Genomic DNA, 20,296 nt, shown 5'->3' on the forward strand with positions numbered 1-20,296 from the left:
TGCTGATTATTTCTTCACAAAGTACAAGGTGAGCTCCAAACAGAATTCTCTAGCTTAGAATTATACCTTTCTTTGCCAAACCTAGAAGTCGGGCCCCCCACCCTGGGATCCCCCAGAGGGAGGCCTGCACCGTCATGCGGCAGGCTTGTCCGTTTTGGAAGCAGGCTGATGGGCAGCCCAGGATTGCTTCAGTCTGGGCTTGGCAGGTCTGGAAACATGAGCTTGCTTTGGGTATGCCTGACCTTGGGTACGCTTTACCTGGAGGATGAAAGGGCCAAGAAAAGTACTTTTAGCCTTCTGCGTGGTAGGAGTCATACTAGGTAGGCAAGCTGTTTTAGCAGTAGCCAGATCAGCTACAATCTTATTGAGGTCTTCTCCAAAAGGAGATTCAACTGAGGCAGCACAAGGGAACTCTCATCTGGGGACAACAACTGCAGGGAGAACACATATTTTCAGATGAACATGGTAGGGCAGAAGGCTGCCTAATACTGAAGCACCCCCAAACAACAAATCAAATGCAACTTACTTGACAGAGATGTGCCTGAGCAACGGCCCTCCCCAGCCCTATCCCAAATCATACTTATTTTGCATAGGAGATACCATGGTCATGAAGATTGTTCTCCCAGGGTTAGGTTCATTCATTGCATTCTGGGTATGCTGACCCCTGTGATTTCCCCAAATGTGGGAAACTCGACTGCATTATTTGTGGTAGTGGGGGACTGTATTTGTGCTTTCCTCTGGTCAGCTCTGGTAAAATTCAGATTTCTTTGTCTCAGATCTTCCTCTAGCCTTGTTCTTCTTTCGAGAGTTCCCTTGTGCTGCCTCAGTTGGATCTCCTTCACTTGACAGGGGGGTGCCCGAGCAGCGACCCTCCCCAGCTCTAGCCCAACTCCTACTTACCTGCCAGGTGAGATACTATGATCATGAAGTTGCTTCTCCCAGGGCAAGGCTCACCCATTGCACTCTGGGTGTGCTGCCCCTGCGATTTCCCCAAATGTGGGAAACTTGACTGCATAATTTGAGTTTTCCCTGGTCGGCTCTCATGTAATTCAGATCTCTTTGTCTCAGGTCTCTCTCCAGCCTAGTTTGCTGTCTGGTTCCACTTCTTTTTTCTTGAGCCCCTCCCTTCTATACCCTTGTGCACTATCCTGACTTCTCCTCCCGTCTGCTTACTTTGTGCCTCCCAATGCACAATGCAAACTACGGGTAGTGCTGCAGGGCCCACACCCTTTTACTTGCTTTACAGAGCAGCTCTGGAGCTGTTACAGTGCCCAGCTGCTGCAAGAAATCAGCTTGAATGCTTCAGGGGCTGGGGAATGGCCAACATGAGCCCCACACCGAAGGAGGGTGGGGGTGCTTAATGCGAACTAGGGGTCATCCAAGCACCACAAAAGGCCTCCATGCCCTGCACGCTCCTTTTCTCTTTTCATATGCAGACAAGGGTTGAAGCCAACTTTGACCCACTGCTTGGATGACATCACCATATTCAAATCCATCTGCTGCAGGCCATCCCCCAGGAATGCTTGCACTAGTTGTTGCATTTGGTTTGTTGTTTGGGGGTGCTTCAGTATTAGGCAGCCTTCTGCCACCCCATGTTCATCTGAAAATATGTGTTCTCCCTGCAGTTGTTGTCCCCAGATGAGAGTTCCCTTGTGCTGCCTCAGTTGAATCTCCTTTACTTGACAGAGATGTGCCTGAGCAGCGGCCCTCCCCAGCCCTATCCCAAATCATACTTATTTTGCATAGGAGATACTATTGTCATGAAGATTGTTTTCCCAGGGTGAGGTTCATTCATTGCATTCTGGGTATGCTGACCCCTGTGATTTCCCCAAATGTGGGAAACTCGACTGCATTATTTGTGGTAGTGGGGGACTGTATTTGTGCTTTCCTCTGGTCAGCTCTGGTAAAATTCAGATTTCTTTGTCTCAGATCTTCCTCTAGCCTTGTTCTTCTTTCGAGAGTTCCCTTGTGCTGCCTCAGTTGGATCTCCTTCACTTGACAGGGGGGTGCCCGAGCAGCGACCCTCCCCAGCTCTAGCCCAACTCCTACTTACCTGCCAGGTGAGATACTATGATCATGAAGTTGCTTCTCCCAGGGCAAGGCTCACCCATTGCACTCTGGGTGTGCTGCCCCTGCGATTTCCCCAAATGTGGGAAACTTGACTGCATAATTTGAGTTTTCCCTGGTCGGCTCTCATGTAATTCAGATCTCTTTGTCTCAGGTCTCTCTCCAGCCTAGTTTGCTGTCTGGTTCCACTTCTTTTTTCTTGAGCCCCTCCCTTCTATACCCTTGTGCACTATCCTGACTTCTCCTCCCGTCTGCTTACTTTGTGCCTCCCAATGCACAATGCAAACTACGGGTAGTGCTGCAGGGCCCACACCCTTTTACTTGCTTTACAGAGCAGCTCTGGAGCTGTTACAGTGCCCAGCTGCTGCAAGAAATCAGCTTGAATGCTTCAGGGGCTGGGGAATGGCCAACATGAGCCCCACACCGAAGGAGGGTGGGGGTGCTTAATGCGAACTAGGGGTCATCCAAGCACCACAAAAGGCCTCCATGCCCTGCACGCTCCTTTTCTCTTTTCATATGCAGACAAGGGTTGAAGCCAACTTTGACCCACTGCTTGGATGACATCACCATATTCAAATCCATCTGCTGCAGGCCATCCCCCAGGAATGCTTGCACTAGTTGTTGCATTTGGTTTGTTGTTTGGGGGTGCTTCAGTATTAGGCAGCCTTCTGCCACCCCATGTTCATCTGAAAATATGTGTTCTCCCTGCAGTTGTTGTCCCCAGATGAGAGTTCCCTTGTGCTGCCTCAGTTGAATCTCCTTTACTTGACAGAGATGTGCCTGAGCAGCGGCCCTCCCCAGCCCTATCCCAAATCATACTTATTTTGCATAGGAGATACTATTGTCATGAAGATTGTTTTCCCAGGGTGAGGTTCATTCATTGCATTCTGTGTATGCTGACCCCTGTGATTTCCCCAAATGTGGGAAACTCGACTGCATTATTTGTGGTAGTGGTGGACTGTGTTTGTGCTTTCCTCTGGTCAGCTCTGGTAAAGTCAGATTTCTTTGTCTCAGATCTTCCTCTAGCCTTGTTCTTCTTTTGAGAGTTCCCTTGTGCTGCCTCAGTTGGATCTCCTTCACTTGAAAGGTAGTGCCCGAGCAGCGACCCTCCCCAGCTCTAGCCCAACTCCTACTAACCTGCCAGGTGAGATACTATGATCATGAAGGTGCTTCTCCCAGGGCAAGGCTCACCCATTGCACTCTGGGTGTGCTGCCCCTTGCGATTTCCCCAAATGTGGGAAACTTGACTGCATAATTTGTGTTTCCCCTGGACGGCTCTCGTATAATTCAGATCTCTTTGTCTCAGGTCTCTCTCCAGCCTAGTATGCTGTCTGTTTCCACTTCTCTTTTCTTGAGCCCCTCCCTTCTATAACCTTGTGCACTATCCTGACTTCTCCTCCCGTCTGCTTACTTTGTGCCTTCCAATGCACAATGCAAACTACAGGTAGTGCTGCAGGGCCCACACCCTTTTACTTGCCTTACAGAGCAGCTCTGGAGCTGTTACAGTACCCAGCTGCTGCAAGAAATCAGCTTGAATGCTTCAGGGGCTGGGGCATGGCCAACATGAGCCCCACACCGAAGGAGGGTGGGGGTGTTTAATGCGAACTAGGGGTCATCCAAGCGTCGCAAAAGGCCGCCATGCCCTGCATATCCCTTTTCTCTTTTCATAAGCAGACGAGGGTTGAAGCAAACTTTGACCCACTGCTTGGATGACATCACTTGCTGCCTTTCCAATGAAGCAAGTTTAATTTAGTAATAGGTGAAAAACCATCCCTACAAAGGTGTTAATCAGATACTTGGCTTTGTGGACACTTTTCAGAGAACAAATTAGTTAGCATAAAAATAAAGCCAGAAAATGAAGAGCTGTTTAATCACTCAATTGGATTTTTCTGCAAGCGTATTTCTTTTTCTCTGCAACCCACTGCTAAGTTGTGCTTCCTAGCTGTTCTTTTATAAAATCTCTTAATCAAATCTAACTCTGATTACATCAGAGAAGGCCAGGTACCCTACACCATAAGAGGGGGTTTGAAATTTTGACTTGTCTACTTAAAGATCACCAAAATCTGATGACAAGGTCAATAACATCCCTGGGTGGGATTGAACCACCAACCCTTTGGTTAATAACCAAACACACTAACCGATTGCACCACCGAGACACTTTGCAAAAGTACATACTGACAAAGGTTAATAAGCATTCATCTAGAACGTTTCCTAGAAAACTTTAAAAAGTCAATAATCTGGAGAGTTTTTGTAAAATGTTTCTTCCATCAACCAATGAAGAAACGCATTGGTACTTTCCCATGATGAGTGAGTGCTTCAGGATCTCTTGCACTTACATGTGCAGCAGAGTACTGCAATGGAAGCATGCTGGGCCCCTTAACCCAGAGGTAGGCAGATTGAAACTATCCTCTGCTATATGCATTTTTTTTTTTGTTAATTAAAGTAATCCAAAACTGGGATTGATATTTTTGCTCTTTTATTTTTACTTAAAGTACAATAACTTTTACCATTTTAATTTGTTTTAATAGTATATTGACAGTATTGTTTTCTTTCAAAAATCCACTTAATTTTCTTTACCCTATTATTAAAATGGTAATTGACAAAAACAAACTACATTGTCACCAGAAGAGCAATACAAAATGTACAAGTGATATATTAAAATCATCTTTCCAGCTTGAATTTCAATGATGCATTGGGGCAACGATTTTGTGAGAAACATCTTCACCCTTAAATAAAGATTTTCTTAATTCCTTACCTGTGTGCTAATTAGATATCACCTTGTTTTCACATTAAACAGACTTCCACATGAGAAAGCAGCAAGGATGCAGTGGCGTTAATGTTTCCTGGTGTCAACCTGTATTATTTCAGTAGATATTGAAATGAGGATGCATCTTGCTGCCTTTCCAATGAAGCAAGTTTAATTTAGTAATAGGTGAAAAACCATCCCTACAAAGATGTTAATCAGATACTTGGCTTTGTGGACACTTTTCAGAGAACAAATTTGTTAGCATAAAAATAAAGCCAGAAAATGAAGAGCTGTTTAATCACTCAATTTGATTTTTTTGCCAGCATATTTCTTTTTCTCTGCAAACCACTGCTAAATTGTGCTTCCTAGCTGTTTTTATAAAATCACTGAATCAAATCTAACTCTGATTACATCAGAGAAGGCCAGGTACCCTACACCATAACAGGGGTTTTTGAAATTTTGACTTGTCTACTTAAAGATCACCAAAATCTGATAACAAGGTCAATTACATCCCTGGGTGGGATTGAACCACCAACCTTTTGGTTAATAGCTGTACACACTAACTGATTGCGCCACAGCGACACTTTGCAAAAGTACATACTGACAAAGGCTAATAAGCATTCATCTAGAACGTTTCCTAGAAAAACTTTAAATAGTCAATAATCTGGAGAGTTTTTGTAAGATGTTTCTTCCATCAACCAATGAAGAAACACATTGGTACTTTCCCATGATGAGTGAGTGCTTCAGGATCTCTTGCAATTACATGTGCAGCAGAGTACTGTAATGGAAGCATGCTGGGTCCATAGCCCAGAGGTAGGCAGATTGAAACTATCCTCTGCTATATGCGTTTTTTTTTTGTTAATTAAAGTAATCCAAAACTGGGATTGATATTTTTGCTCTTTTATTTTTACTTAAAGTACAATAACTTTTACCATTTTCATTTGTTTTAATAGTATATTGACAGTATTGTTTTCTTTCAAAAATCCACTTAATTTTCTTTACCCGATTATTAAAATGGTAATTGACAAAAACAAACTACATTGTCACCAGAAGAGCAATACAAAATGTACAAGTGATATATTAAAATCATCTTTCCAGCTTGAATTTCAATGATGCATTGGGGCAACGATTTTGTGAGAAACATCTTCACCCTTAAATAAAGATTTTCTTAATTCCTTACCTGTGTGCTAATTAGATATCACCTTGTTTTCACATTAAACAGACTTCCACATGAGAAAGCACAAAGGATGCAGTGGCGTTAATGTTTCCTGGTGTCAACCTGTATTATTTCAGTAGATATTGAAATGAGGATGCATCTTGCTGCCTTTCCAATGAAGCAAGTTTAATTTAGTAATAGGTTAAAAACCATCCCTACAAATGTGTTAATCAGAAACTTGGCTTTGTGGACACTTTTCAGAGAACAAATTTGTTAGCATAAAAATAAAGCCAGAAAATGAAAAGCTGTTTAATCACTCAATTGGATTTTTTTGCCAGCATATTTCTTTTTCTCTGCAACCCACTGCTAAATTGTGCTTCCTAGCTGTTTTTATAAAATCACTGAATCAAATCTAACTCTGATTACATCAGAGAAGGCCAGGTACCCTACACCATAAGAGGGGGTTTGAAATTTTCACTTGTCTACATAAAGATCACCAAAATCTGATAACAAGGTCAATTACGTCCCTGGGTGGGATTGAACCACCAACCTTTTGGTTAATAGCCTTACACAGTAACTGATTGCGCCACAGCAACACTTTGTAAAAGTCCATACTGACAAAGGCTAATAAGCATTCATCTAGAACGATTCCTAGAAACATTTTAAAAAGTCAATAATGTGGAGAGTTTTTGTAAGATGTTTCTTCCATCAACCAATGAAGAAACACATTGGTACTTTCCCATGATGAGTGAGTGCTTCAGGATCTCTTGCACTTACATGTGCAGCAGAGTACTGTAATGGAAGCATGCTGGGTCCATAACCCAGAGGTAGGCAGATTGAAACTATCCTTTGCTATATGCATTTTTTTTTTGTTCATTAAAGTAATCCAAAACTGGGATTGATATTTTAGCTTTTATTTTTACTTAAAGTACAATAACTTTTACCATTTTAATTTGTTTTAGTGCAAATGGCATATCAGCAGTCAGCACTAACTGGTGACATGCCATTTGTACAAGTAAGCCATGTGTGACTAATATATAAACATGCTTTATTAAATAACACCTCAAACTATCATACCCAGGATTCAAACCTATAACCTGTTGAATTCTAATCAAACACCCTACCCATGGAGCTACTTGATCCTGCATCTTTTCTAACCTCCAAAAACAGATTCAGTTGCATTTTCCAGCGTGTTTTGTTTGCGCCTTTGCAAATGTCTTACATCGACAAACTTATTTAGTACTATTTTGCAAATAGGGTTACATTGTCGCAACATTGTGCTCCCTAATTGCTTGATTTTTTAAATGCAACAATTAATAAAGACACCTGATAATTGCTCTGTGGAGTCTTATTTTGTGTTTTGTGTTTAGTCTTTAGATCTGAATTTGAATGTACTTGTGAACTAACTTAATTTCCTACTTCTAAATTCATTCCTAAATTCACTACTTACATGAATCCTGTAGTTGGGCATTTTGGGACTTCGATTGTGGGCATTGTTTTGTGTCCAGACCAGCAGCAGGTGGTGTGCATTTGCTGGAAAGGCATCGAAGACCTCCGATATGCTGCATCTCCTGATGTGTGTCTCCCTCAAGTGGCTGTCAGCAAATGCCTGCTAGACACCCCATTCCAAGCTGATTGTGACATCATGGAACATGCATCATAGAACAGGCATGCTAAAACATGGGTCTTCAACCTGCGACCCTCCAGCTGCTGTGGAACTACACATCCCAGCATGCCCTGCCTCAGTTTTAGCATACCTTAATAGCAAAACTGTGGCAGGGCATGCTGGGATGTGTAGTTTCACAGCAGCTGGAGGGCCACAGGATGAAGACCCATGTGCTAGAGCCAAGCCGCAGGTACATTGAATGCTAGCAAGCTGAATATTTAAATCCTTTTTGTTCCGCAGCATTCCAATGCGGAAGATTCCATGGAACCAGAGATCCTTCCATTGAGAAGGACATGCTGCCTGGATGACTACACTGTGCAAATTAAATCACGGAGCCAGTTGGCTTGTGGGTGGCTCTGGTGACTGGGTGGTTGGGTGGGTGGTGTGTCGGAAGTGGAGCGCATGCAAATGATTGTGTATCATCCAGCTAGTGAGAGAGAAAACTCATGCAGGAGTGTTCCTGCTTGTCAGTGGGTTATGCACCTTGCCAGACGTTAAATCTACATAGAGCAGCTGGAGGGGACAAGAGCAGGTTTGCAAAATATAGATAGAAGAGCATATATGCTGGCGCATTCTCCATGATTGTGTCAGCTTATGTTTTGGTGCACTGCACTTTCCTCCACTAAGTTTTAGCCATTTTTGTTAAGCTCAAGTGTAGTTGCTTCTCGGCCTTTTGGCTGTGATCTTGTATCGTGGTTGAAGGGTCTGCTGGAGGGAGGGATTGTTTTCTTCATTGGCGAAAGACCAAAGATATTCCAGGATGGAAGGCTTGGGAACACTATCTGTTTTTCAGTTGTGGAAGAGCACAGAGGTCGGATTGGACTACATTCTATAGTAAAGGATATCTTTCTATTTATTGACCCTCCCCTTATATGTGTCTGTGTTACAATAAAGCTTCGGTTTTGTGAATCCCTCACCCTCTTACACTCCACACCCATAGCCTTATTAACTGTTGTATTATTGTATACTTTAAATGTATAGTGCAGTTCATGATTTATAGTGTAGACTGGCCTGTGCTGTAGTTCTTGAACTGTACTATACCGTCAGCATTTGTATTGTGTTTTGGCTGTGCTGCAACACTGTATTTATGTGTGCAATGTTTATGTATGTTTTTTTTTTATGTCAATAAAGACTGCTTTTTCAAGCCAATATCTGAAAACAATCAATGTTTATCTTTGATGGCAATAAAAGTGGTATGATATTTGATGCTTTTGAAAGGCAATATCTGATATGTCCCCTATCTGGGAACCATATATTAAATGGCTTTTCAGAAAAGGGAGATGGGAGAAGAGCTTTCATTACTTGTAGGACCGATGCACATAAAGAAGCAAAAAAACATACATAAACATTACACACATAAGTACCGCGTTGCGGCACAGCCAAAACACAATAGAAATGCTGATGGTATAGTACAGTTCAAGAACTACAGCACAGGCCAGCCTACACTATAAATCATGAACTGCACTATACATTTAAACTGTACAATAATACAACAGTTAATAAGGCTATGGGTGTGGAGTGTAAGAGGGTGAGGGAATCACAAGCCCGAAGCTTTATTGAAAGACTGACACATATAAGGGGAGGTTTAATAAATAGAAAGACATCCTTTACTATAGAATGTAGTCCAATCCGACCTCTGTGCTCTTCCACAACTGAAAAACAGATAGTGTTCCCAAGCCTTCCATCCTGGAATATCTTTGGTCTTTCGCCAATGAAGAAAGCAATCCCTCCCTCCAGCAGACCCTTCAACCACAATACAAGATCACAGCCAAAAGGCCGAGAAGCAACTACACTTGAGCTTAACAAAAATGGCTAAAACTTAGTGGAGGAAAGTGCAGTGCACCAAAACATAAGCTGACACAATCATGGAGAATGCGCCAGCATATATGCTCTTCTATCTATATTTTGCAAACATGCTCTTGTCCCCTCCAGCTGCTCTATGTAGATTTAACGTCTGGCAAGGTGCATAACCCACTGACAAGCAGGCACACTCCTGCATGAGTTTTCACTCTCACTAGCTGGATGATACACAATCATTTGCATGTGCTCCACCTCCGACACACCACCCACCCAACCACCCAGTCACCAGAGCCACCCACAAACCAACTGGCTCCGTGATTTAATTTGCACAGTGTAGTCATCCAGGCAGCATGTCCTTCTCAATGGAAGGATCTCTGGTTCCATGGAATCTTCCGCATTGGAATGCTGCGGAACAAAAAGGATTTAAATATTCAGCTTGCTAGCATTCAATGTACCTGCGGCTTGGCTCTAGCACATGGGTCTTCATCCTGTGGCCCTCCAGCTGCTGTGAAACTACACATCCCAGCACGCCCTGCCACAGTTTTGCTATAAGGTATGCTAAAACTGAGGCAGGGCATGCTGGGATGTGTAGTTCCACAGCAGCTGGAGGGTCGCAGGTTGAAGACCCATGTTTTAGCATGCCTGTTCTATGATGCATGTTCCGTGATGTCACAATCAGCTTGGAATGAGGTGTCTAGCAGGCATTTGCTGACAGCCACTTGAGGGAGACACACATCAGGAGATGCAGCATATCGGAGGTCTTTGATGCCTTTCCAGCAAATGCACACCACCTGCTGCTGGTCTGGACACAAAACAATGCCCACAATCGAAGTCCCAAAATGCCCAACTACAGGATTCATGTAAGTAGTGAATTTAGGAATGAATTTAGAAGTAGGAAATTAAGTTAGTTCACAAGTACATTCAAATTCAGATCTAAAGTCTAGGTAGGCCTCACGTCCTGGCAGCCGCCAGCATTTAAAAATGCCTTGATTAGAGGTACGGAATTAAATGTAGATAAGAAGTAGACACAAAATAAGACTCCGCAGAGCAGTTATCAGGTGTTTTTATCAATTGTTGCATTTAAAAAATCAAGCAATTAGGGAACACAATGTTGCAACAATGTAACCCTATTTGCAAAATAGTACTAAATAAGTTTGTCGATGTAAGACATTTGCAAAGGCGCATCCAAAACACGCTGGAAAATGCAACTGAATCTGTTTTTGGAGGCTAGAATAGGAAATGTGCATCGGTCCTACAAGTACTGAAAGCTCTTCTCCCATCTCCCTTTTCTGAAAAGCCATTTAATATATGGTTCCCAGATAGGGGACATATCAGATATTGCCTTTCAAAAGCAGCAAATATCATACCACTTCTATTGCCATCAAAGATAAACATTGATTGTTTTCAGATATTGGATTGAAAAAGCAGTCTTTATTGACATAAAGAAGCAAAAAAACATACATAAACATTACACACATAAGTACTGTGTTGCAGCACAGCCAAAACACAATACAAATGCTGTCGGTATAGTACAGTTCAAGAACTACAGCACAGGTCAGCCTACACTATAAATCATGAACTGCACTATACATTTAAACAATACAATAGTTAATAAGGCTATGGGTGTGGAGTGTAAGAGGGTGACGGAATCACAAGCCCAAAGCTTTATTGAAAGACAGACACATATAAAGGGAGGATTAATAAATACAAAGATACCCTTTACTATAGAATGTAGTCCAATCCGGTCTTTCAACTCTTCCACAACTGAAAAACGGATAGTGTTCCCAAGCCTTCCATCCTGGAATATCTTCAGTCTCTCGCCAATGAAGAAAACAATCCCTCCAGCAGACTCTTCAACCACAATACAATATCACAGCCAAAAGAGCGAGAAGCAACTACACTTGCGTTTAAACAAAATGGCTAAAACTTAGTGGAGGAAAGTGCAGTGCACCAAAACATAAGCTGACACAATCATGGAGAATGCGCCAGCATATATGCTCTTCTGTCTATATTTTCCAAACCTGCTCTTGTCCCCTCCAGTTGCTCCATGTAGATTTGACGTCTGGCAAGGTGCATAACTCACTGACAAGCAGGCACACTCCTGCATGAGTTTTCTCTCTCACTAGCTGGATGATACACATTCATTTGCATGTGCTCCACCTCCGACACACCGCCCACCCAACCACCCAGTCACCAGAGCCACCCACAAGCCAACTGGCTCCGTGATTTAATTTGCACAGTGCAGTCATCCAGGCAGCATGTCCTTCTCAATGGAATAATCTCTGGTTCCATGGAATCTTCCGCATTGGAATGCTGCGGAACAAAAAGGATTTAAACATTCAGCTTGCTAGCATTCAATGTACCTGCGGTTTGGTTCTAGCACATGGGTCTTCATCCTGTGGCCCTCCAGCTGCTGTGAAACTACACATCCCAGCATGCCCTGCCACAGTTTTGCTATTAAGGTATGCTAAAACTGAGGCAGGGCATGCTGGGATATGTAGTTCCACAGCAGCTGGAGGGTCGCAGGTTGAAGACCCATGTTCTAGCATGCCTGTTCTATGATGCATGTTCCGTGATGTCACAATAAGCTTGGAATGGGGTGTCTAGCATGCATTTGCTGACAGCCACTTGAGGCAGACACACATCAGGAGATGCAGCATATCGGAGGTCTTCGATGCCTTTCCAGCAAATGCACACCACCAGCTGCTGGTCTGGACACAAAACAATGCCCACAATTGAAGGCTCAAAATGCCCAACTACAGGATTAATGTAAGTAGTGAATTTAGGAATGAGTTTAGAAGTAGGAAATTAAGTTAGTTCACAAGTACATTCAAATTCAGATCTAAAGACTAGGTAGGCCTCACGTCTTGGCAGCACCCAGCATTTAAAAATGCCTTGATTATAGGTAGGGAATTAAATGTAGATAAGAAGTAGACACAAAAGAAGACTCCACAGAGCAATTATCAGGTGTCTTTATCAATTTTTGCATTTAAAAAATCAAGCAATTAGGGAACACAATGTTGCGACAATGTAACCCTATTTGCAAAATAGTACTAAATAAGTTTGTCGATGTAAGACATTTGCAAAGGCGCAAACAAAACACGCTGGAAAATGCAACTGAATCTGTTTTTGGAGGTTAGAATAGATGCAGGATCAAGTAGCTCAATGGGTAGGGTGTTTGATTAGAATTTAACAGGTTATAGGTTTGAATCCTGGGTATGATAGTTTGAGGTGTTATTTAATAAAGTATGTTTATATATTAGTCACACATGGCTTACTTGTACAAATGGCATGTCACCAGTTAGTGCTGACTGCTGATATGCCATTTACACAAACATGCCATGTGTGACTGTATATGCATTTAAGGAGGGCACCCCTGCAATACCACAAACCATTGAGTGTCAAGTATACTAGATATATCTTCATATCTCATGTGCTTTCTCTGAGACCAATCTTGTTATGCCCCTTCCCCACAAGGCATGCGCCTTTTGTCCATATTGCAAAAATGGGGGGGAGGGCATATAATTCTCTGTCACAGGGCACCAAAAAGTCTAGTTATGGCTCTGGTATGCATTATGTAATCTGGCAGACCATCTCTCCAACACTGGCTGGTTGGAATAGAAATCCGGTTATCTATGTGAGCAAATGACCATCAACGATTTACTCTCAAACACTAAAAAATGGACAAAAATGGTCCCCTAAACAAATTGGTTAAATTTTGGGTTTAACCAATTTGTGTAATGACCATTTTTGACCACTTTTCTAGTGTTTGGGAGCAAATGGTTAATTGACATTTGCTCCTATACATTACCAGATTTTCATTCCATCCATCCAGACTGGATAGATAGCCTGACAGATAATTGTGTAGTGTACGCCCAGGATAACTGTTAGTCATGCTTTATTTTATGGCGGCACATAAATGGGTGGACAGATCCAGGGCAAGCACTGCCCACTCATGCATAGTTGTCAACTGATGTGAAGTTCCAGGGGGCAATCTCAGTTATAAAGAGAAGTATCTGGAAATTGTCCCTAGTTAAAAAAAAAAAAAAAAATTTTCTCAACTCCATTTATTTAGTATGATATCCCAGGTGATAGGATGCCGGCAGTCAGAACAACATACTTTATTAAATAACACATCTCAAACTACCATACCCAGGATTCAAACCTATAACCTGTTGAATTCTAATCAAACACCCTACCTATTGAGCTATTTGATCCTGCATAAAAATTGTGAACATTATATGAAGCTATTGGTACTTTGCAAAAAAAAAGAATCAGCATTACAACGCAGCAGATCCATGCAGTTTGCAGCCACACACTACATGTATCTGCTCAGCCACAATGCTGATTATTTCTTCACAAAGTACAAGGTGAGCTCCAAACAGAATTCTCTAGCTTAGAATTATACCTTTCTTTGCCAAACCTAGAAGTCGGGCCCCCCACCCTGGGATCCCCCAGAGGGAGGCCTGCACCGTCATGCGGCAGGCTTGTCCGTTTTGGAAGCAGGCTGATGGGCAGCCCAGGATTGCTTCAGTCTGGGCTTGGCAGGTCTGGAAACATGAGCTTGCTTTGGGTATGCCTGACCTTGGGTACGCTTTACCTGGAGGATGAAAGGGCCAAGAAAAGTACTTTTAGCCTTCTGCGTGGTAGGAGTCATACTAGGTAGGCAAGCTGTTTTAGCAGTAGCCAGATCAGCTACAATCTTATTGAGGTCTTCTCCAAAAGGAGATTCAACTGAGGCAGCACAAGGGAACTCTCATCTGGGGACAACAACTGCAGGGAGAACACATATTTTCAGATGAACATGGTAGGGCAGAAGGCTGCCTAATACTGAAGCACCCCCAAACAACAAATCAAATGCAACTTACTTGACAGAGATGTGCCTGAGCAACGGCCCTCCCCAGCCCTATCCCAAATCATACTTATTTTGCATAGGAGATACCATGGTCATGAAGATTGTTCTCCCAGGGTTAGGTTCATTCATTGCATTCTGGGTATGCTGACCCCTGTGATTTCCCCAAATGTGGGAAACTCGACTGCATTATTTGTGGTAGTGGGGGACTGTGTTTGTGCTTTCCTCTGGTCAGCTCTGGTAAAAGTCAGATTTCTTTGTCTCAGATCTTCCTCTAGCCTTTGTCTTCTTTCGAGAGTTCCCTTGTGCTGCCTCAGTTGGATCTCCTTCACTTGACAGGGGGGTGCCCGAGCAGCGACCCTCCCCAGCTCTAGCCCAACTCCTACTTACCTGCCAGGTGAGATACTATGATCATGAAGTTGCTTCTCCCAGGGCAAGGCTCACCCATTGCACTCTGGGTGTGCTGCCCCTGCGATTTCCCCAAATGTGGGAAACTTGACTGCATAATTTGAGTTTTCCCTGGTCGGCTCTCATGTAATTCAGATCTCTTTGTCTCAGGTCTCTCTCCAGCCTAGTTTGCTGTCTGGTTCCACTTCTTTTTTCTTGAGCCCCTCCCTTCTATACCCTTGTGCACTATCCTGACTTCTCCTCCCGTCTGCTTACTTTGTGCCTCCCAATGCACAATGCAAACTACGGGTAGTGCTGCAGGGCCCACACCCTTTTACTTGCTTTACAGAGCAGCTCTGGAGCTGTTACAGTGCCCAGCTGCTGCAAGAAATCAGCTTGAATGCTTCAGGGGCTGGGGAATGGCCAACATGAGCCCCACACCGAAGGAGGGTGGGGGTGCTTAATGCGAACTAGGGGTCATCCAAGCACCACAAAAGGCCTCCATGCCCTGCACGCTCCTTTTCTCTTTTCATATGCAGACGAGGGTTGAAGCCAACTTTGACCCACTGCTTGGATGACATCACCATATTCAAATCCATCTGCTGCAGGCCATCCCCCAGGAATGCTTGCACTAGTTGTTGCATTTGGTTTGTTGTTTGGGGGTGCTTCAGTATTAGGCAGCCTTCTGCCACCCCATGTTCATCTGAAAATATGTGTTCTCCCTGCAGTTGTTGTCCCCAGATGAGAGTTCCCTTGTGCTGCCTCAGTTGAATCTCCTTTACTTGACAGAGATGTGCCTGAGCAACGGCCCTCCCCAGCCCTATCCCAAATCATACTTATTTTGCATAGGAGATACTATTGTCATGAAGATTGTTCTCCCAGGGTGAGGTTCATTCATTGCATTCTGGGTATGCTGACCCCTGTGATTTCCCCAAATGTGGGAAACTCGACTGCATTATTTGTGGTAGTGGTGGACTGTGTTTGTGCTTTCCTCTGGTCAGCTCTGGTAAAAGTCAGATTTCTTTGTCTCAGATCTTCCTCTAGCCTTGTTCTTCTTTTGAGAGTTCCCTTGTGCTGCCTCAGTTGGATCTCCTTCACTTGAAAGGTAGTGCCCGAGCAGCGACCCTCCCCAGCTCTAGCCCAACTCCTACTAACCTGCCAGGTGAGATACTATGATCATGAAGGTGCTTCTCCCAGGGCAAGGCTCACCCATTGCACTCTGGGTGTGCTGCCCCTTGCGATTTCCCCAAATGTGGGAAACTTGACTGCATAATTTGTGTTTCCCCTGGACGGCTCTCGTATAATTCAGATCTCTTTGTCTCAGGTCTCTCTCCAGCCTAGTATGCTGTCTGTTTCCACTTCTCTTTTCTTGAGCCCATCCCTTCTATAACCTTGTGCACTATCCTGACTTCTCCTCCCGTCTGCTTACTTTGTGCCTTCCAATGCACAATGCAAACTACAGGTAGTGCTGCAGGGCCCACACCCTTTTACTTGCCTTACAGAGCAGCTCTGGAGCTGTTACAGTACCCAGCTGCTGCAAGAAATCAGCTTGAATGCTTTAGGGGCTGGGGCATGGCCAACATGAGCCCCACACCGAAGGAGGGTGGGGGTGTTTAATGCGAACTAGGGGTCATCCAAGCGTCGCAAAAGGCCGCCATGCCCTGCATATCCCTTTTCTCTTTTCATAAGCAGACGAGGGATGAAGCCAACTTTGACCCACTGCTTGGATGACATCACTTGCTGCCTTTCCAATGAAGCAAGTTTAATTTAGTAATAGGTGAAAAACCATCCCTACAAAGGTGTTAATCAGATACTTGGCTTTGTGGACTCTTTTCAGAGAACAAATTTGTTAGCATAAAAATAAAGCCAGAAAATGAAGAGCTGTTTAATCACTCAATTGGATTTTTCTGCCAGCATATTTCTTTTTCTCTGCAACCCACTGCTAAATTGTGCTTCCTAGCTGTTTTTTTCATAAAATCACTTAATCAAATCTAACTGATTACATCAGAGTAGGCCAGGTACCCTACACCATAAGAGAGGGTTTGAAATTTTGACTTGTCTACTTAAATATCACCAAAATCTGATCACAAGGTCAATTACGTCCCTGGGTGGGATTGAACCACCAACTTTTTGGTTAATAGCCGTACACACTAACTGATTGCGCTACAGCGACACTTTGTGAAAGTACATACTGACAAAGGCTAATAAGCATTCATCTAGAACGTTTCCTAGAAAAACTTTAAATAGTCAATAATCTGGAGAGTTTTTGTAAGATGTTTCTTCCATCAACCAATGAAGAAACACATTGGTACTTTCCCATGATGAGTGAGTGCTTCAGGATCTCTTGCACTTACATGTGCAGCAGAGTACTGTAATGGAAGCATGCTGGGTCCATAACCCAGAGGTAGGCAGATTGAAATTATCCTCTGCTATATGCATTTTTTTTGTTAATTAAAGTAATCCAAAACTGGGATTGATATTTTTGCTCTTTTTATTTTACTTAAAGTACAATAACTTTTACCTTTTTAATTTGTTTTAATAGTATATAGACAGTATTGTTTTCTTTCAAAAATCCACTTAATTTTCTTTACCCGATTATTAAAATGGTAATTGACAAAAACAAACTACATTGTCACCAGAAGAGCAATACAAAATGTACAAGTGATATATTAAAATCATCTTTCCAGCTTGAATTTCAATGATGCATTGGGGCAATGATTTTGTGAGAAACATCTTACCCTTAAATAAAGATTTTCTTAATTCCTTACCTGTGTGCTAATTAGATATCACCTTGTTTTCACATTAAACAGACTTCCACATGAGAAAGCAGCAAGGATGCAGTGGCGTTAATGTTTCCTGGTGTCAACCTGTATTATTTCAGTAGATATTGAAATGAGGATGCATCTTGCTGCCTTTCCAATGAAGCAAGTTTAATTTAGTAATAGGTGAAAAACCATCCCTACAAAGATGTTAATCCGATACTTGGCTTTGTGGACACTTTTCAGAGAACAAATTAGTTAGCATAAAAATAAAGCCAGAAAATGAAGAGCTGTTTAATCACTCAATTGGATTTTTCTGCCAGCATATTTCATTTTCTCTGCAAACCACTGCTAAATTGTGCTTCCTAGCTGTTTTTTGATAAAATCACTTAATCAAATCTAACTCTGATTACATCAGAGTAGGCCAGGTACCCTACACAATAAGAGGGGGTTTGAAATTTTGACTTGTCTACTTAAAGATCACCAAAATCTGATGACAAGGTCAATAACATCCCTGGGTGGGATTGAACCACCAACCCTTTGGTTAATAACCAAACACACTAACCGATTACACCACAGAGACACTTTGCAAAAGTACATACTGACAAAGGCTAATAAGCATTCATCTAGAACGTTTCCTAGAAAACTTTAAAAAGTCAATAATCTGGAGAGTTTTTGTAAGATGTTTCTTCCATCAACCAATGAAGAAACGCATTGGTACTTTCCCATGATGAGTGAGTGCTTCAGGATCTCTTGCACTTACATGTGCAGCAGAGTACTGCAATGGAAGCATGCTGGGCCCCTTAACCCAGAGGTAGGCAGATTGAAACTATCCTCTGCTATATGCATTTTTTTTTTGTTAATTAAAGTAATCCAAAACTGGGATTGATATTTTTGCTCTTTTATTTTTACTTAAAGTACAATAACTTTTACCATTTTAATTTGTTTTAATAGTATATTGACAGTATTGTTTTCTTTCAAAAATCCACTTAATTTTCTTTACCCTATTATTAAAATGGTAATTGACAAAAACAAACTACATTGTCACCAGAAGAGCAATACAAAATGTACAAGTGATATATTAAAATCATCTTTCCAGCTTGAATTTCAATGATGCATTGGGGCAATGATTTTGTGAGAAACATCTTCACCCTTAAATAAAGATTTTCTTAATTCCTTACCTGTGTGCTAATTAGATATCACCTTGTTTTCACATTAAACAGACTTCCACATGAGAAAGCAGCAAGGATGCAGTGGCGTTAATGTTTCCTGGTGTCAACCTGTATTATTTCAGTAGATATTGAAATGAGGATGCATCTTGCTGCCTTTCCAATGAAGCAAGTTTAATTTAGTAATAGGTGAAAAACCATCCCTACAAAGATGTTAATCAGATACTTGGCTTTGTGGACACTTTTCAGAGAACAAATTTGTTAGCATAAAAATAAAGCCAGAAAATGAAGAGCTGTTTAATCACTCAATTGGATTTTTTTGCCAGCATATTTCTTTTTCTCTGCAAACCACTGCTAAATTGTGCTTCCTAGCTGTTTTTATAAAATCACTGAATCAAATCTAACTCTGATTACATCAGAGAAGGCCAGGTACCCTACACCATAACAGGGGTTTTTGAAATTTTGACTTGTCTACTTAAAGATCACCAAAATCTGATAACAAGGTCAATTACATCCCTGGGTGGGATTGAACCACCAACCTTTTGGTTAATAGCCTTACACACTAACTGATTGCGCCACAGCGACACTTTGCAAAAGTACATACTGACAAAGGCTAATAAGCATTCATCTAGAACGTTTCCTAGAAAAACTTTAGTCAATAATCTGGAGAGTTTTTGTAAGATGTTTCTTCCATCAACCAATGAAGAAACACATTGGTACTTTCCCATGATGAGTGAGTACTTCAGGATCTCTTGCAATTACATGTGCAGCAGAGTACTGTAATGGAAGCATGCTGGGTCCATAGCCCAGAGGTAGGCAGATTGAAACTATCCTCTGCTATATGCGTTTTTTTTTGTTAATTAAAGTAATCCAAAACTGGGATTGATATTTTTGCTCTTTTATTTTTACTTAAAGTACAATAACTTTTACCATTTTCATTTGTTTTAATAGTATATTGACAGTATTGTTTTCTTTCAAAAATCCACTTAATTTTCTTTACCCGATTATTAAAATGGTAATTGACAAAAACAAACTACATTGTCACCAGAAGAGCAATACAAAATGTACAAGTGATATATTAAAATCATCTTTCCAGCTTGAATTTCAATGATGCATTGGGGCAACGATTTTGTGAGAAACATCTTCACCCTTAAATAAAGATTTTCTTAATTCCTTACCTGTGTGCTAATTAGATATCACCTTGTTTTCACATTAAACAGACTTCCACATGAGAAAGCAGCAAGGATGCAGTGGCGTTAATGTTTCCTGGTGTCAACCTGTATTATTTCAGTAGATATTCAAATGAGGATGCATCTTGCTGCCTTTCCAATGAAGCAAGTTTAATTTAGTAATAGGTGAAAAACCATCCCTACAAAGGTGTTAATCAGAAACTTGGCTTTGTGGACACTTTTCAGAGAACAAATTTGTTAGCATAAAAATAAAGCCAGAAAATGAAGAGCTGTTTAATCACTCAATTGGATTTTTTTGCCAGCATATTTCTTTTTCTCTGCAACCCACTGCTAAATTGTGCTTCCTAGCTGTTTTTATAAAATCACTGAATCAAATCTAACTCTGATTACATCAGAGAAGGCCAGGTACCCTACACCATAAGAGGGGGTTTGAAATTTTGACTTGTCTACATAAAGATCACCAAAATCTGATAACAAGGTCAATTACGTCCCTGGGTGGGATTG

General features: G+C 41.9%; 10 non-coding genes across 10 annotated transcripts; all 10 read left to right on the forward strand.

Moving 5' to 3' along the window:
* The first annotated feature begins 576 nt into the window (after positions 1 to 576).
* On the forward strand, positions 577 to 740 carry LOC134996938 (U1 spliceosomal RNA). Its single transcript, XR_010199497.1, has one exon. It is a non-coding gene; the product is annotated as a U1 spliceosomal RNA (small nuclear RNA).
* Positions 741 to 892: 152 nt separating this feature from the next.
* LOC134997337 (U1 spliceosomal RNA) lies at positions 893 to 1,055 on the forward strand. Its single transcript, XR_010199869.1, has one exon. It is a non-coding gene; the product is annotated as a U1 spliceosomal RNA (small nuclear RNA).
* Positions 1,056 to 1,729: 674 nt separating this feature from the next.
* On the forward strand, positions 1,730 to 1,893 carry LOC134996997 (U1 spliceosomal RNA). The gene has a single exon (XR_010199553.1). It is a non-coding gene; the product is annotated as a U1 spliceosomal RNA (small nuclear RNA).
* A 152-nt stretch (positions 1,894 to 2,045) lies between these two features.
* Positions 2,046 to 2,208, forward strand: LOC134997338 (U1 spliceosomal RNA). The gene has a single exon (XR_010199870.1). It is a non-coding gene; the product is annotated as a U1 spliceosomal RNA (small nuclear RNA).
* Positions 2,209 to 2,882: 674 nt separating this feature from the next.
* Positions 2,883 to 3,046, forward strand: LOC134997101 (U1 spliceosomal RNA). The gene has a single exon (XR_010199654.1). It is a non-coding gene; the product is annotated as a U1 spliceosomal RNA (small nuclear RNA).
* Positions 3,047 to 3,196: 150 nt separating this feature from the next.
* LOC134997211 (U1 spliceosomal RNA) lies at positions 3,197 to 3,360 on the forward strand. The gene has a single exon (XR_010199757.1). It is a non-coding gene; the product is annotated as a U1 spliceosomal RNA (small nuclear RNA).
* A 10,993-nt stretch (positions 3,361 to 14,353) lies between these two features.
* Positions 14,354 to 14,517, forward strand: LOC134997015 (U1 spliceosomal RNA). The gene has a single exon (XR_010199571.1). It is a non-coding gene; the product is annotated as a U1 spliceosomal RNA (small nuclear RNA).
* A 152-nt stretch (positions 14,518 to 14,669) lies between these two features.
* LOC134997339 (U1 spliceosomal RNA) lies at positions 14,670 to 14,832 on the forward strand. Its single transcript, XR_010199871.1, has one exon. It is a non-coding gene; the product is annotated as a U1 spliceosomal RNA (small nuclear RNA).
* A 674-nt stretch (positions 14,833 to 15,506) lies between these two features.
* Positions 15,507 to 15,670, forward strand: LOC134997070 (U1 spliceosomal RNA). Its single transcript, XR_010199624.1, has one exon. It is a non-coding gene; the product is annotated as a U1 spliceosomal RNA (small nuclear RNA).
* A 151-nt stretch (positions 15,671 to 15,821) lies between these two features.
* LOC134997213 (U1 spliceosomal RNA) lies at positions 15,822 to 15,985 on the forward strand. The gene has a single exon (XR_010199758.1). It is a non-coding gene; the product is annotated as a U1 spliceosomal RNA (small nuclear RNA).
* The last annotated feature ends 4,311 nt before the right edge of the window (positions 15,986 to 20,296 follow it).

This window comes from Pseudophryne corroboree, unplaced genomic scaffold (genome assembly GCF_028390025.1).
Source record: "Pseudophryne corroboree isolate aPseCor3 unplaced genomic scaffold, aPseCor3.hap2 scaffold_144, whole genome shotgun sequence".
NCBI classification, from domain to species: Eukaryota; Metazoa; Chordata; class Amphibia; order Anura; family Myobatrachidae; genus Pseudophryne; species Pseudophryne corroboree.